Below are 13,948 nucleotides of genomic sequence, written 5' to 3'. Positions count from 1 at the left end.
TGAAAAGTTGAACTAAGATGAACTTGGGTACCAAGACCTTTCTAAAAGGCTTTCCAAAAGTGAGAGGTAAAGTGAGTACCCCTATCTGAAATAATAGACAAAGAAACTCCATCCAATCTACCCAACTCTCTAATATATGGCTTACTGGAAGAAAATGGGCTGATTTGGTCAACCTACCTACAATAACCCATATCGAATTATGATGATAATGCAAATGAGGTGACCTTGTTACAAAATCCATGTTTCCCACTTCCCACTTCCAGGTGGGAATACTAAATTATTGCAAGGTGCTACCAGGACTTTGGTGCTCCACCTTAACTTGTTGGCAAATAGAATACTTAGCTACAAACTCCGCAATATCTTTCTTTATACCACTACACTAATAAACTTCCCACAAATCTCGGTACATCTTAGTAGCACCAGAGTGAATGGAGTAATGCACACCATGCGCTTTAGCCATAATCCATTGTCTCAAACCATCAACACACGACACACATAATATACTCTGGTATCTCAAAACACCATCTCCCCCTTGGGAGAAAACCTCCACCTTTGGATCTCTGACTGATTCCTTCAACTTAACTAGAATGGGATCCTTATCTTATTTATCCTTTAACTCAAAAACTGAAGAAGATTTTTGACTACTCTAAACCCAAACATTACCCTCAGCCAAATCAACCAAATGAACGCCTAATCTAGCTAATTGATGAACTTCTCAAACTAGATCCTTCTTATCACCCTCTACATGAGCAACGCTACCCATCGACAGTCTACTAAGGGTGTCTTCCACCACACTGGCCTTGCCCAGATGATATAAAACCCTCATGTCATAATTCTTTAACAATTCTAGCTACCTTCTCTGACAAAGATTTAACTCTCTCTGCGTAAACACATACTGCAAACTTTTGTGGTCCGTAAACACATCATCATGCACCCCATAAAGATAGTGCCTCTAGATTTTCAATGCAAACACAACAACAGCTAATTCAAGATCATGAGTAGGATAGTTCTTTTCATGAGGCTTAAGTTGTCTAGAGTCATAATCTATGACCTTACCTCTTTGTATCAAAACATAGCCCAAACCAACTCTAGAATCGTCATAATAAACAATGAATCCATCTGTACCATCAGGTACTGCTTAGATTGAGGCTGAAGTTAGTCGAGCCTTCAACTCCTGAAAAATATTCTCACAAAAATCTGACCACTGAAACTTAACTTTCTTCTGAGTTAATTTGGTTATGGGGGACACAATGGACAAAAACACCTCAACAAACCATCTGTAATAGCCAGCTAAACCCAAGAAACTCCTGATATTTGATGCAGAAATGGGTCTAGGCTAGTTTCTCACTGCTTCGGTCTTTTGAGAATCAACTTTAATACCGTCACCGGAAATAATCTAACCGAGGAAAGCTACTGACCTTAGACAAAATTCACACTTGTTGAATTTGGCGAACAACTAGTGATCTTTAAGAGTTTGCAATACAATTATAAGATGGTCTGTATGGTCATCCTTACTACAGGAATAGATAAGGATATCATCGATAAAGACTAAGAAAAACATGTCTAGGTACTATTTGAACACTCGGTTCATCAAGTCCTTGAAGGCTTCTGGGCATTTGTCAGCCCGAAAGACATGACTAGGAATTTAAAGTGACCATAATGAGTTCTAAAAGCTCTCTTAGGAATATCACATTCCCTCACTCGCTGATGATAACCGGATCTAAGGTATATCTTAGAGAAGTAACTTGCACCTTGGTGTTTATCAAATAAGTCATCAATTCTGGGAAGAAAATATCTATTTTTAACTGTGACTTTATTCAACTGATGATAGTCAATGCACATTCGCAGAGAACCACATTTCTTTCGCATGAATAGGACTGAAGTACCCCATAGAGAAACACTGGACCTTATGAAACCTTTATATAAGTGGTCTTTAAGTTTCTCTTTCAACTCTTTAAGCTCGGCAGGAGCCATACGATATGGAGCAATGGAGATGGGCTGAGTATCAGAAAGAAGATCAATACCGAATTCTATTTTCCTATTTGGAGGTACCCTTGGAAAATCTTCAGAAAAAATTTCTGGAAACTCATTTACTACACGAACTGCCAAGATGGTTGGAGCCTTAGAATTAGCGTCTTTGACTCAAACTAATTTATAGATGCACCCTTTTGATATCAACTTTCTAGCTTTAAGATAGGATATGAAATGACTCTTGGCAGACACTGAATTACCTTCCTACTAAAGGATTGGTTCATCTAAAAACTAAAACTTCACTACTCGGTTGCGACAATCTATAGATGCATAGTAGGAATAAAGCCAATTCATGTCTAGAATAATGCCAAAGTCGACCATGTCTAATTCTATTAGATCTGTTAACATGATATTATGAAGGACAATAATAGGAAACTTTCTATAGATTTATTTGGAAAAAGCTGACTCATATACTGGGATAGAAATGGAGAAGGGCTTAAAAAGCTTTTCAGGATCTATTCCAAAATTTACTACAATCAACAGAGTCACATATGAGAAATTTGACCCTGTGTCTAACAACACATAAATATCAAAATGAAAGATATGAATTATACTAGTAACAATATTTGGTGAACTCTCCTACTCCTGGTGGGATGGTAAAGCATAAAACTGATTTTGGCGCTGACTGCCACCGGTACTGGATGATGTGCCCTGAGGAGGGGCTGGGCGGCCTAGAGAGCTGGTGCACTAGTAGCCTGGTTATATGGACGGACCTCCCCACTTTCTTGCTTAGAATATGGGCACTCTTTGATTCCATGGCCCAACTTACCATATCCAAAATAACCTTTCTGTCCCAATAAACACTCAACAAGGTAATTCTTACCATATCTAGCATATACTGGATAACTGGTACTTCCACTCACACTATTCTGAGACCTGGACATAGAAGTCCTACCCCACTACTTCTACTTGGTTCTGGGTACAGGAGTACTGGCTGATGAGGGTGCCTGCAAAGGTGGGAGACTCTGAAACTGTGAATGATTTCCCCCTACGAATCTTGATTGAACATACTCAAAGTACCCAGTTCTAGACTTTTTATTTCCTCTATCTCTTCCCTTCAACTTTTCAGCCTTAATTTATTAGGCATGAGTCATTAACCTAGCAAGATCCATATCTCCAATAAGCATGGCAGTCCTACACTCTTGAATACTAATCTAGAAACTTTGGTAACAAACTTACTCATACTAGATCTAGTGTTGGCTATCAAATCAGGAGCATACTTAGAAAACTGATTGAATTTAATGTAGTAATCCTTCACTGTCATCAAGCCCTGCCCCAAGTTTATGAACTGCTCAATCTTTGCTTCTCGTAACTCCTGTAGAAAAAACCTATCTAGAAATGCATCCTGAAATACCTACCAATTCATAGAAGCTGCATTCTCACCCCTACCTTTCTTCCACATAACAACCCAATCATAAGCACCATTCTTCAGCCTATAAAAAGCCAATTCTATACTCTCTTCTTCAGTAATATTCATGAATTGGGAGATTTTTTTACCTCATCAAGATACAACTGTATGTCCTCACCTATCTTTAACCCAAAGAATTTAGGTGGATTCATACTCATGATGTTACAAAGTCTGGCTGCAGCTGAATCACCCTCTTACTAACGTAAGACTACATCCAGATGGTTGGCCTAAACATTAGCAGTCATAGCTTGGACCAACGCCTGAAAGGCAACCTGAAATTCAGCATGAGGCACATTCTTATTTAGAGGATCATCAGAATATGGTGGTTGGTTATTATTTTTGTGAGCATTAGCTCTACAAGGAGTCATATTATGTCACATAAAAGCATGTGTTAAAAGCAGATAGAGATATATGTAAGCATGATGGATTGTGAAAGAAAAAAAGATTTTCTTAAATGTCCCATAGCCTTTTGCTCATAAACGTGGCATGCTTTACACCCATGATCAAGACTCTATGTAATACGACTTATCTAACTCCCTAGGACTCTCTAAACTTTAGGCTTTGATACCAAGTTTGTAATGCCCTAGAAATGGGTCTTGAGACGTCATACGATGCTCAAGACTACGAGTAGTCTCAAACTAACTCTGTAAGCTTTCTACTAAAATTAGAACACATATTAAAGTAACTTAAGCAAGCAACATTACTGAAATACTAAATTATCTAAACTGAGCTAAATTTAACTGAACATAATGTCTGAACAACTGATACTGGAAGTCTAAATTATAGCTAGCGGTCTAACAAACCTCTACTACTAAAAACTAGAGACCCATTAGGACAGACCCCCAAATGACTTGAACTAAATGACAATAACAAATCAAATACTACAAAAGCTAGAAATCTAAATAAATGGGTCCTCAAACCATGAGGACTCACCAACTATCGGGATGTAGAGAGAGATGACCGAAATCACTCACGCTGCTGATACTGAGCACCTGAACCTACATTATTAAACAATATAGCACATATACATATATGTGGATCAGTACTTTGAGGATGTACTGAGCATGTGGGGGCATATGCACGAGTAAAATAATATATCAATATTTATCAGAATTCATAAAGAATGCATGCTAAATATAATGACTCACATTGATGTGAATAACTGAAAGCTGAAAATCATTAATCATAAACAATGAAGCATACTGTGTAAATCTGGTGAGCCATCATATTTAATTCCAAAATTTGAACTTTTATTCTATTTTTAGGACTTAAGGAGTTTCTTCGAAAAGCTTTTCTATTAGGGAGGTTATTCTAACCGACATATACCATATGAGATATCATGGAGTCCAACTTCTAGTTCCCCTAAGGGAAAAACCTCACGTTGGGGAGAGGTGTCATACTCTTGCCAAAGAGTATAACCTGAGCTGAGTGATCATAATTTGTCTCTGTCATCTAAATAGAAATGGGAATAATTTGAATTTGTACCTACATTGTCTTATATTTTTTAGGGAAGTAGGATGCGCTAAACCCACACTTCCTGCTCGATGTTAAATATTACTCCCTTTAATCTGTATGCTCATTCTGTAGGAAATCAATATTAAATGCCATAATGATTCATATTTGAAAGCTAATTGTGCATCTGTTTGTTTAAAACTGAAGTTTAAGCTATAAGTGGCTTCCATATCTTTAACTAAAGATCAAAAGATCAAATATTTATTTTAAAACTGATCATAAACATATCATGAGATGCTTAAAAACATCATTTGTTGGATCATCAATATCAAAGCAAGGGCTTGATAACCCATATTTCAAACTCACGACAATTTATCATGAATCATAGTCAAAAGCCAAAATAATGGGAGGTTTGTACAATTCTAGTCATAATAATGCAATTCAATTCTCAGTATGTGTAAAACAAGTTAAACATATGGACATGTAAAAATAAAGATGCAATTCATCATTCAAATATCTTGTAATAGCATAGTCTTCAATAATAATCATTGGATATGAACCCTAAATTAAAATTCATGTAAAATCATAATTAAAAGTAAGTTTTGGACATAAGGTGGAAGGATTACCCTTGTTCATAACCCCACATATCTTGATTGATGAAGACACTTGAATTGAATTTCTATTTGTTCTCTTGGAGATTGTTTTCTTGGAGTTCTTGGATTGGGAATCTTGAAATTTGGCTTTTCTCTGAAAAAGAATGGTGGAATTTAAAGGTTCTTGGAGTTTGAAATTAAAGCCTAGGGTTTTCTTTGAGAGTGATTTGATTAATAATGAGCATACTATGCTTAGAATGGGTTTAATTTTGTGTTTTTCACGATTTGAGGATTGGAAAAAGACTAAATTGCCCTTTAAAGAATCAATTTTGGAATCGGAAGCCAATTTTGACACTCGACGTGATGCGGTGCTTATCACGGTGCCTCACTGGAAAAAGAACGAGCGTGATTTTAACCATTGGCACGATGCGATGCTATCGCATTGGGCTACTGGAAATAGATAAGCCTCATTTTTCCCATCACCACAATACGGTGAAATTACGTTGCCTCACTGAAAAAGGATGAGTGCAAAATTGTACTCTATCACGACGCAGTACCCGATCCACCATGAATTTTAGCGCAACACTGGCCAGTCACGTTGAGTTACTGTAATACCCAATATTTTTCCTAGTTAAATTTAGCTCCTAGAATGTCAAGGATTAACTTCAAAAATGAATAAATTTTGGTACATATAAAATTTTCAAGATCTAGACCCACCAATGTGTAGGTAATTGACTCAGCTTTCCAACGATACCAATTTTTCCTTAATCCGATACTCGGTTGAGAAGTTATGGCATTTTTAGTAAAACAGTATTACATTTTGACAGGCACCGCGTCGCAGTGAAGGAAGATTTTGTAATTTTCAAAATCCGGTGGAGCACAAAGGTTACGTCATATCGTGATGAAAATCCAGTTCCCACTTGTCCATTTTTCAGTTAGGCAATGCGATTTAAGCGCATCATGGCGATGGCTAAAATGGGACTCGTCCCTTTTACAGTAGCCTAACAAGATAGCTCCGCATCGCATTGATGGGAAAAATAAGGCACGTCCCTTTTCCAGTGAACCACCACGATAGTGGCGCGTCACGGTGGGTGGCCAAATCGAGATTTTTTCAGTTTTCAAGTTAAATTTTGAAAGGTCAATTCACAAACCCCCGAGTCGTGAATAACATAGAATCAAACCTATTTCAAGCATTCTAAGCTTACTTTTTATTAATCTTTTCTCAAAAAACACCCTAAACCTCAAAACTTAACCTCCAAGAAACCAAATTTCCTCCATTCTTTTTCCAAAATAGCTCAAAATTAAAGATTTTCAATCCAAGAACTTCAAGAGGTCATCTTTAAAAACACAATTAGGAATTCAAGATCAAGCTTTTTATTCAATTTCATCAATTAAGGTATGTGGGGTTTTGAACAAAGATAAACATTTCGTCCTTGTTCCCAAAACTAGTTTTAAATTACAAATTTACATGACTTTACATTAATTTCAATTTAGGGTTCATACCCATTTATTGCTATTTGAAGATTATGATGTTTTTAGTGTTTTTGATGTTGAATTACATGTCTACTTTTGTAAATTGATGCGTATAATTATATTTTCTAGATTTTGAATTGAATTATGAATATTTACATTATCAAGAATGAACGTTATGATGTTTTGACATGAATTTGAAGCATGAGTTATCAAGCCCTAGTTGAATATTGTTATTTTAAGAATGATTATGCTTTTAAGCATCCCATGATATGTTTTTAGACTTTTTTGAATAAAGATTTGATCTTTTGATCTTTAGCTAAGATATGAAATCCACTTTACAACTTAAATTCAGTTTTGAATGAACAGATACACAGTTAGCTCGCAGTATAAAATATTATGACTTTTAAAAGTGAATTTCCTACAGAATGGGCATACAGATTAAAGGGAGTAGTTTTAGCACTAAGAAAAAATTGTGGGTTTAGCGGATTCTAATTTTCTAAAAATACTAGCCAACGTAGGTACAAATTCCGTATTCCTATTTCTATATGGATGACAGTTACAGATGTGATCACTTAGCTCAGGTTATACTACCTGGCAAGAGTATGACACCTCTCTCCAACATGAGGTTTTCCCCTTATGAGAATGAGATATTGGACTCCATGAGAGCGCACATGGTTTATGTCGGTTAAGAGAACCTCCCTAATAGTAAAGAATAACAGAATAGTTTTTAGCACAATACAGTTTTCATAAAAGAACAACTTTTAGACTTTAAATGTGATGGCTCACCAGATTTATGCAGTATGTTTTATCATTCATGATTTATGATTTTTAGCTTTTAGTTATTCCAGCCATGTGAGTCATTACATACAGCATGCATATTCTATGAATTTTAATAACATTGAGATATTACTTTTACTTATGCATTCACCCCTATGTACTCAGTACATCCTCAAAGCACTGATCCACATATATGTCTATGTGCTACATTGTCTCATAATGTAGGTTTAGGTGCTCAGTCTCAGTAGCATGAGTGATTTCGGACATCTCTATCTATATTTTGACAGTTGGTGAGTCCTCATGGTTCGATGGCCTATTTCTCTAGACTTTCAAGTTTTATAGTAGTTGAGTAGTTGCTTTCAGTTTAGTCCAAGTCAGTTGGGGGTTTGTCCCAATGTCTCTCTAGTTTTCTAGTAGTAGAGGCTTATTGGACTACTAGCTATTATATTCAGGCTTTCATTATTAGTTATCTAGACAGTATATTCGGTTGACCTTCGACAATTTTGATAATATTTAGTATTTTAGCATTTCTATCTAATTAAATTGCTTTAACATGAGTTATAGACTTAGTAGCACGCTTATAGGGTTAGCTTGAGACTACTCGTAGTCTTGAGCACTGTATGACATCTCAGTACTAGGTTTCAGAGCGTTACAAACTTGGTGTTAGAGCGTAAGGTTTAGAGAGTCCTTGGGAGTCAAAAATAAGTCGCATTACGTAGAGTCTTGATCATGGGTATGAAGCGCTCCACATTTATGAGCAAAAGTCTACAGGACATTTTTAGAAAATCATCTCTTTCTTTCATAATCCATCATACTTACAGCTATCTCTATCTTTTATTAACTCACGCTCTTTTATGATAGAACATGCCTCCTCGCAGAGCTAATGCCCATAGGAATGATAACCAATCACCCCAGCCTATTGTTTCTCTGAATGAGAGTGTTCTCATGCTGAATTTCGAGCTGTCTTTCAGGCGTTAGCTCAATCTATGACTGCTAATGTTTAGGCCAATAATCAGGCTATAGTTCTGTGTTAACAAAATGGTGATTTAGCTGTAGCCAGACTTCGTGACTTCATGAGAATGAATCCGCCTAAATTCTTTAGGTCAAAGGTAGGTGAGGACCCACCGTTGTATCTTGATGATGTGAAAAAGATCACCTAAGTTATGCATGTTACTGAAGAGGAGAGTGTGGAATTGGATTCTTATAGGCTGAAGGATGTTGCTTATGATTGGGTTGTTATGTGGAAGAAAGGTAGGGGTGAGAATGCAGCTCCCATGAGTTGGTAGGTGTTTTAGGATATTTTTCTAGATAGGTTCTTTCCGCAGGAATCCAAGATTGAGTTCATGAACCTGAGGCAGGGCTCAATGACAATGAAAGAGTACTACCTTAAGTTTAACTAGTTATCTATGTATGTTCCTGAGTTGATAGCTGACACTAGATCTAGTATGAGTAAGTTCACCACCGAAGTGTCGGGATTAGTAGTCAGGGAGTGTAGGGCTGCCATGCTTATTGGAGACATAGATCCTGCTAGATTGTTGAATCATTCCTAACAAATTGAGGAAGAAAAGTTGAAGGGAAGAGATAGAAGTAATAAGAAGGCTAGAACTATGCAGTTTGAGTATGGTCAGTCAAGGTTTACAGGGGAAAATCATTCACAGTTTCAAAGTCATCCACTTTTGCCAGCTACATCTTTAGCAAGTACCCTTGCACCCAAAACCATGTAGGAACAGTGGGGTAAGAATTCTATGTCCAGATCTCTGAATAGTGTGGGTGGAAGGCCTAGTTATCCTTCACGTGCTAAATATGGTAAGAATCATCCTAGTGAGTGTTTTTTAGGTCAGAAAGGTTGCTTTAGATGTGGTCAGTTGGGCCATGGTATCAAGGAGTGCCCGTATGCTAAGCTTGGAAGCAAGGACGTTCGTACCTACTCAGGCTACTAGTGCACCATCTACTATAGCTCGACCAATCCATCCCTAGGGCTCATCATCCAGTACCAGTATAGTCAACACCAAAATTAATTCTATTCTTTACCATCTCGTCAGGAGTAGGAGAGCTCCCCAGATGTTGTTATTGGTATGCTTCTTGTCTTTCATCTTGAGGTTTATGTGTTGTTGGACCCCAGGTTGAATTTCTCGTATGTGACCCCATTAGTTACAGTACATTTTGAAATAGGTCCTGAAAAGATCCGTGAGCCCTTCTTGGTTTCTACCCCAATGGGTGAGTCAGTTATTTCCAAACAGATCTATAGAAAGTGTCCTATTACTGTCCTTCATAAAATAATGTTAGCTGATTTAATAGAGTTAGATATGGTCGACTTTGACCTTATTCTTGGTATGGATTGGCTCTATTCTTGTTATACATCTATAGATTGTCGCACCTGAGTGGTGAAGTTTTAGTTTCCAAATGGCCAGTCTTTGAGTGGGAAGGTAATTCAGTATCTCCTAAGAGTCATTTCATATCCTACCTTAAACCTAGAAAATTGATATCTAAAGGGTGTATCTATAATTTAGTTAGAGTCAAAGACACTTAGTCTGAGACTCCAACGGTTCAGTCTATCAGTGTAGTCAATGAGTTAACTAATGTCTTTCCCGAAGATCTGCCAGGGGTACCTCCTAATAGGGAAATAGAATTTGGTATTGACCTTTTCCCAGATACTCAGCCGATCTCTATTCCTCCATATAGTATGGCTCCTGCCGAGCTTAAAGAGTTGAAAAAGCAACTTAAAGACCTCTTAGATAAAGGTTTCATAAGGCCAAGTATTTCTTCAAGGGGCGCTCCATCCATTCCTGTGAAAGAAAGATGGTTCTTTACGAATGTACATTGACTATCTTCAGTTGAATAAAGTCAAAGTCAAAAAAAAATATCCTCTTCCTAGAATCAATGATTTATTTGATCAACTCCAAGGTGCAAGTTATTTCTCTAAGATAGACCTTAGATCCGGCTATCATCAGCTTAGAGTAAGGAAATGTGATATTCCAAAGACAACTTTCAGAGGAAATATGATATTCCAAAGGCAACTTTTAGAACCCGTTATGGTCATTTTGAGTATCTAGTTCTGTTCTTCGGGCTAACAAACTCCCCAGCGGCCTTCATGAACTTAATGAAATGTGTGTTCAAATAGTACCTAGACATGTTTTTCATAGTCTTTATCAAAGATATCCTCGCCTATTCCCGTAGTGAGGATGATCATGCAGTACTTATACATATTTGTCATAGTCTTTATCTAAGATATCCTCATCTATTCCCGTAGAGATCACCAGTTATTCGCTAAATTCAACAAATATGAATTTTGCCTAAGGTCAGTAGATTTTCTCAATCATATTGTTTCCAGTGATGGCATTAGATTTGATCCCTAAAAGACTGAAGCAGAGAGAAACTAGCTTAGACACATCTCTCCATTAGACATTAGAAGTTTCTTGGGCTTAGTTGGCTATTATAGACGGTTTGTTGAGGGGGTTTTATCCATTGCGTATCTTATGAACAAATTAACTCAGAAGAAAGTTAAGTTTCAGTGGTCAGATTCCTGTGAGAAGAGTTTTTGAGAGTTGAAGACTCGACTCACTTTAGCCTAGTTTTAGCACTACCTGATGGTACAGATGGATTCATTGTGTATTGTGATGCCTATAGAGTTGGTTAGGGTTGTGTGTTGATGCATAGAGGTAAGGTCATACACTATGCCTCTAGACAACTTAAGACGCATTAAAAGAACTACCCTACCTATGATCTTGAGTTAGATGTTATTGTGTTTGCATTGAAAATATAGAGGCACTATCTTTATGGGGTGCATGTCGATGTGTTTATGGATCACAAAAGTTTGCGGTATGTGTTCACTTAGAAAAAGTTAAATCTTCGTCAGAGAAGGTGGTTAGAATTGTTGAAGGAATATGATATGAGTGTGTTGTATCATCCGAGCAAGGCCAATGTAGTGGCAAACACTCATAGTATATTGTCTATAGGCAGTGTTGTTCATGTGGAAATTTTTAAGAAAAACCTAGTTCGGGAAGTTCAATAGTTGGGTAGATTGGGTGTGAGGTTGGTTGACTTAGCTGAAGGGAATGTTTGGATTCAAAGTATTTCAAAATCTTCTTTAGTTTCTGAAGTGAAAGAAAAATAGGATAGGGATCCTAGTTTGGTCAAACTGAAGGGTTCAGTTAAATACCAAAAGTGGAGGTTTTCTTCCAAGGGGGAGATGGCTTGTTGAGATACCAGAGTAGAATATGTGTGCCATGTGTTGATGATTTGAGATAGTGGATTATCGCACAAGTGCATGGTGCGCATTATTCCATCCATTCGGGAGCCACCAAGATGTTGCCACGAGCTGCGGGAAGTCTATTGGTGGAGTGGTATGAAGAAGGATATTGCATAGATCGTAGTTAAGTGTTCAGTTTGTCAACAAGTTAAAGTAGAGCACCAAAGACCTGGTGGCACGTATCAAGAGTTTGGTATTCCTACTTGGAAGTGGGAAGAGGTGAATATGGATTTTATGACCGGATTACCTTATTCGCGTCGTCAACATGATTCAATTTGGGTTATAGTAGATCGATTGACTAACTCAACTCATTTCTTGCCGGTTCACATGTCCTACACAGCTAAAGATTATGCTAAGTTGTATATCAGAGAGTTAGTTAGATTGCATGAGTTCCTTTTTCCATCATATCAGATAGGGGTACTCAATTTACCTTTCAATTTTGGAAAGTCATTCAGAAGGGTCTTGGTACCTAAGTTCATCTCAGTTCAGCCTTTTATCCGCAGACAGATGGTCAGGCAGAGAGGACCATTCATACCTTAGAGGATATGTTGAGGTCTTGTGTTCTTGATTTCAAAGGTAGTTAGGATGAGCATTTGTCGTTGATTAAGTTCGCCTATAATAATAGTTACCATGCTAGCATCCAGATGGCCTTATTTGAGGCTCTTTATGGATGGAGATGTAGATATCCAGTAGGTTGGTTCGAAGTGGGTGAGGCCACTTTGATTGGACCAGATATGGTATTTGAAGCTATGGAGAAAGTTTAGTTGATTCGAGAAAGATTGAAAGAAGCTCAGAGTCGTCAGAAATCGTATGCAGACATGAGAAGGAGAGATCTTGAGTTTAAAGTAGACGAACTTGTATATTTGAAAGTTTCACCCATGAAGGGGGTGAAAAGATTTGTCAAAAAGGGAAAGCTTAATCCCCAATATGTAGGTCCCTACAGGATTTTGAATCATGTTGGGAAGGTAGTGTATGAGCATGAGCTACCAGCAGACTTGTACTTAGTTCATCCGGTGTTCCATGTTTCGTTATTTAAGAAGTGCATGGACGATTCAGCTATTTTAGTTCCTCTAGAAAGTACAGATATTCAGAATAGCCTCTCATACAAAGAAGTTCCAGTAGATATCCTTGATCATCAAATTTGTAGACTAAGGAACAAAGAAGTCCCCTTTGTCAAAGTTCTATGGCAAAATTAGTTCGTTGAGGGTGCTACTTGGGAAACATAAGCAGACATGCGTACCAAGTATCCTCAGCTCTTCTCCAAAAAATCGGATTCAACTGAAGGTAATAGTCTTTCTTAATTCAATTCGTTTCCAGTTTCAGGTTCAACCATATTGTTAAGTTAGCTTTATGTAAATTCATGCACTTGCAGATTAGTTCAGTTGCTCAGTATGTTTTAGATTCAGTCATACATCTCATTTCAGTTGTGCATGCCAACATATATCCTCAGTTCCTCAGTATTTTCAGCTTAACTAGTCTCATTCGAGGATGAATGTTCCCAAGGGGGAGAAAATATAATACCCCATACTTTTCCTAGATAAATTTAGTTCCTAAAATGTCAAGGATTAGCTTCAAAAATGAGTAACTCTTGGTACATGTAGAATTTTCAAGATCTAGACCCACCAATGTGTAGGTAATTAACTCATCTTTCCAACGATACCAATTTTGCCTTAATCCGATTCTTGGTTAAGAAGTTATGACGTTTTTAGTAAAATAGTATGGCATTTTGATAGGCACCGCATCACGGTGAAGGATGATTTCACAATTGTCAAAATTCGGTGGAGCACCGTGATTATGTCATGTCATGGTGGAATTCCAATTCCCAATTTTCTTTTTTCTAATGAGGCGACGCAATTTCAGCACATCATGACGATGCCCATAATGGGACTCGTCCCTTTTCCAATAGCCCAATGCGATAGCCCCGTATCACGTTTATCTACGCTACCTAGAATTAAGCTCTCTCTG

This window comes from Capsicum annuum, chromosome 1 (genome assembly GCF_002878395.1).
Source record: "Capsicum annuum cultivar UCD-10X-F1 chromosome 1, UCD10Xv1.1, whole genome shotgun sequence".
NCBI classification, from domain to species: Eukaryota; Viridiplantae; Streptophyta; class Magnoliopsida; order Solanales; family Solanaceae; genus Capsicum; species Capsicum annuum.
Note: the sequence above shows the minus strand (reverse complement) of the source record.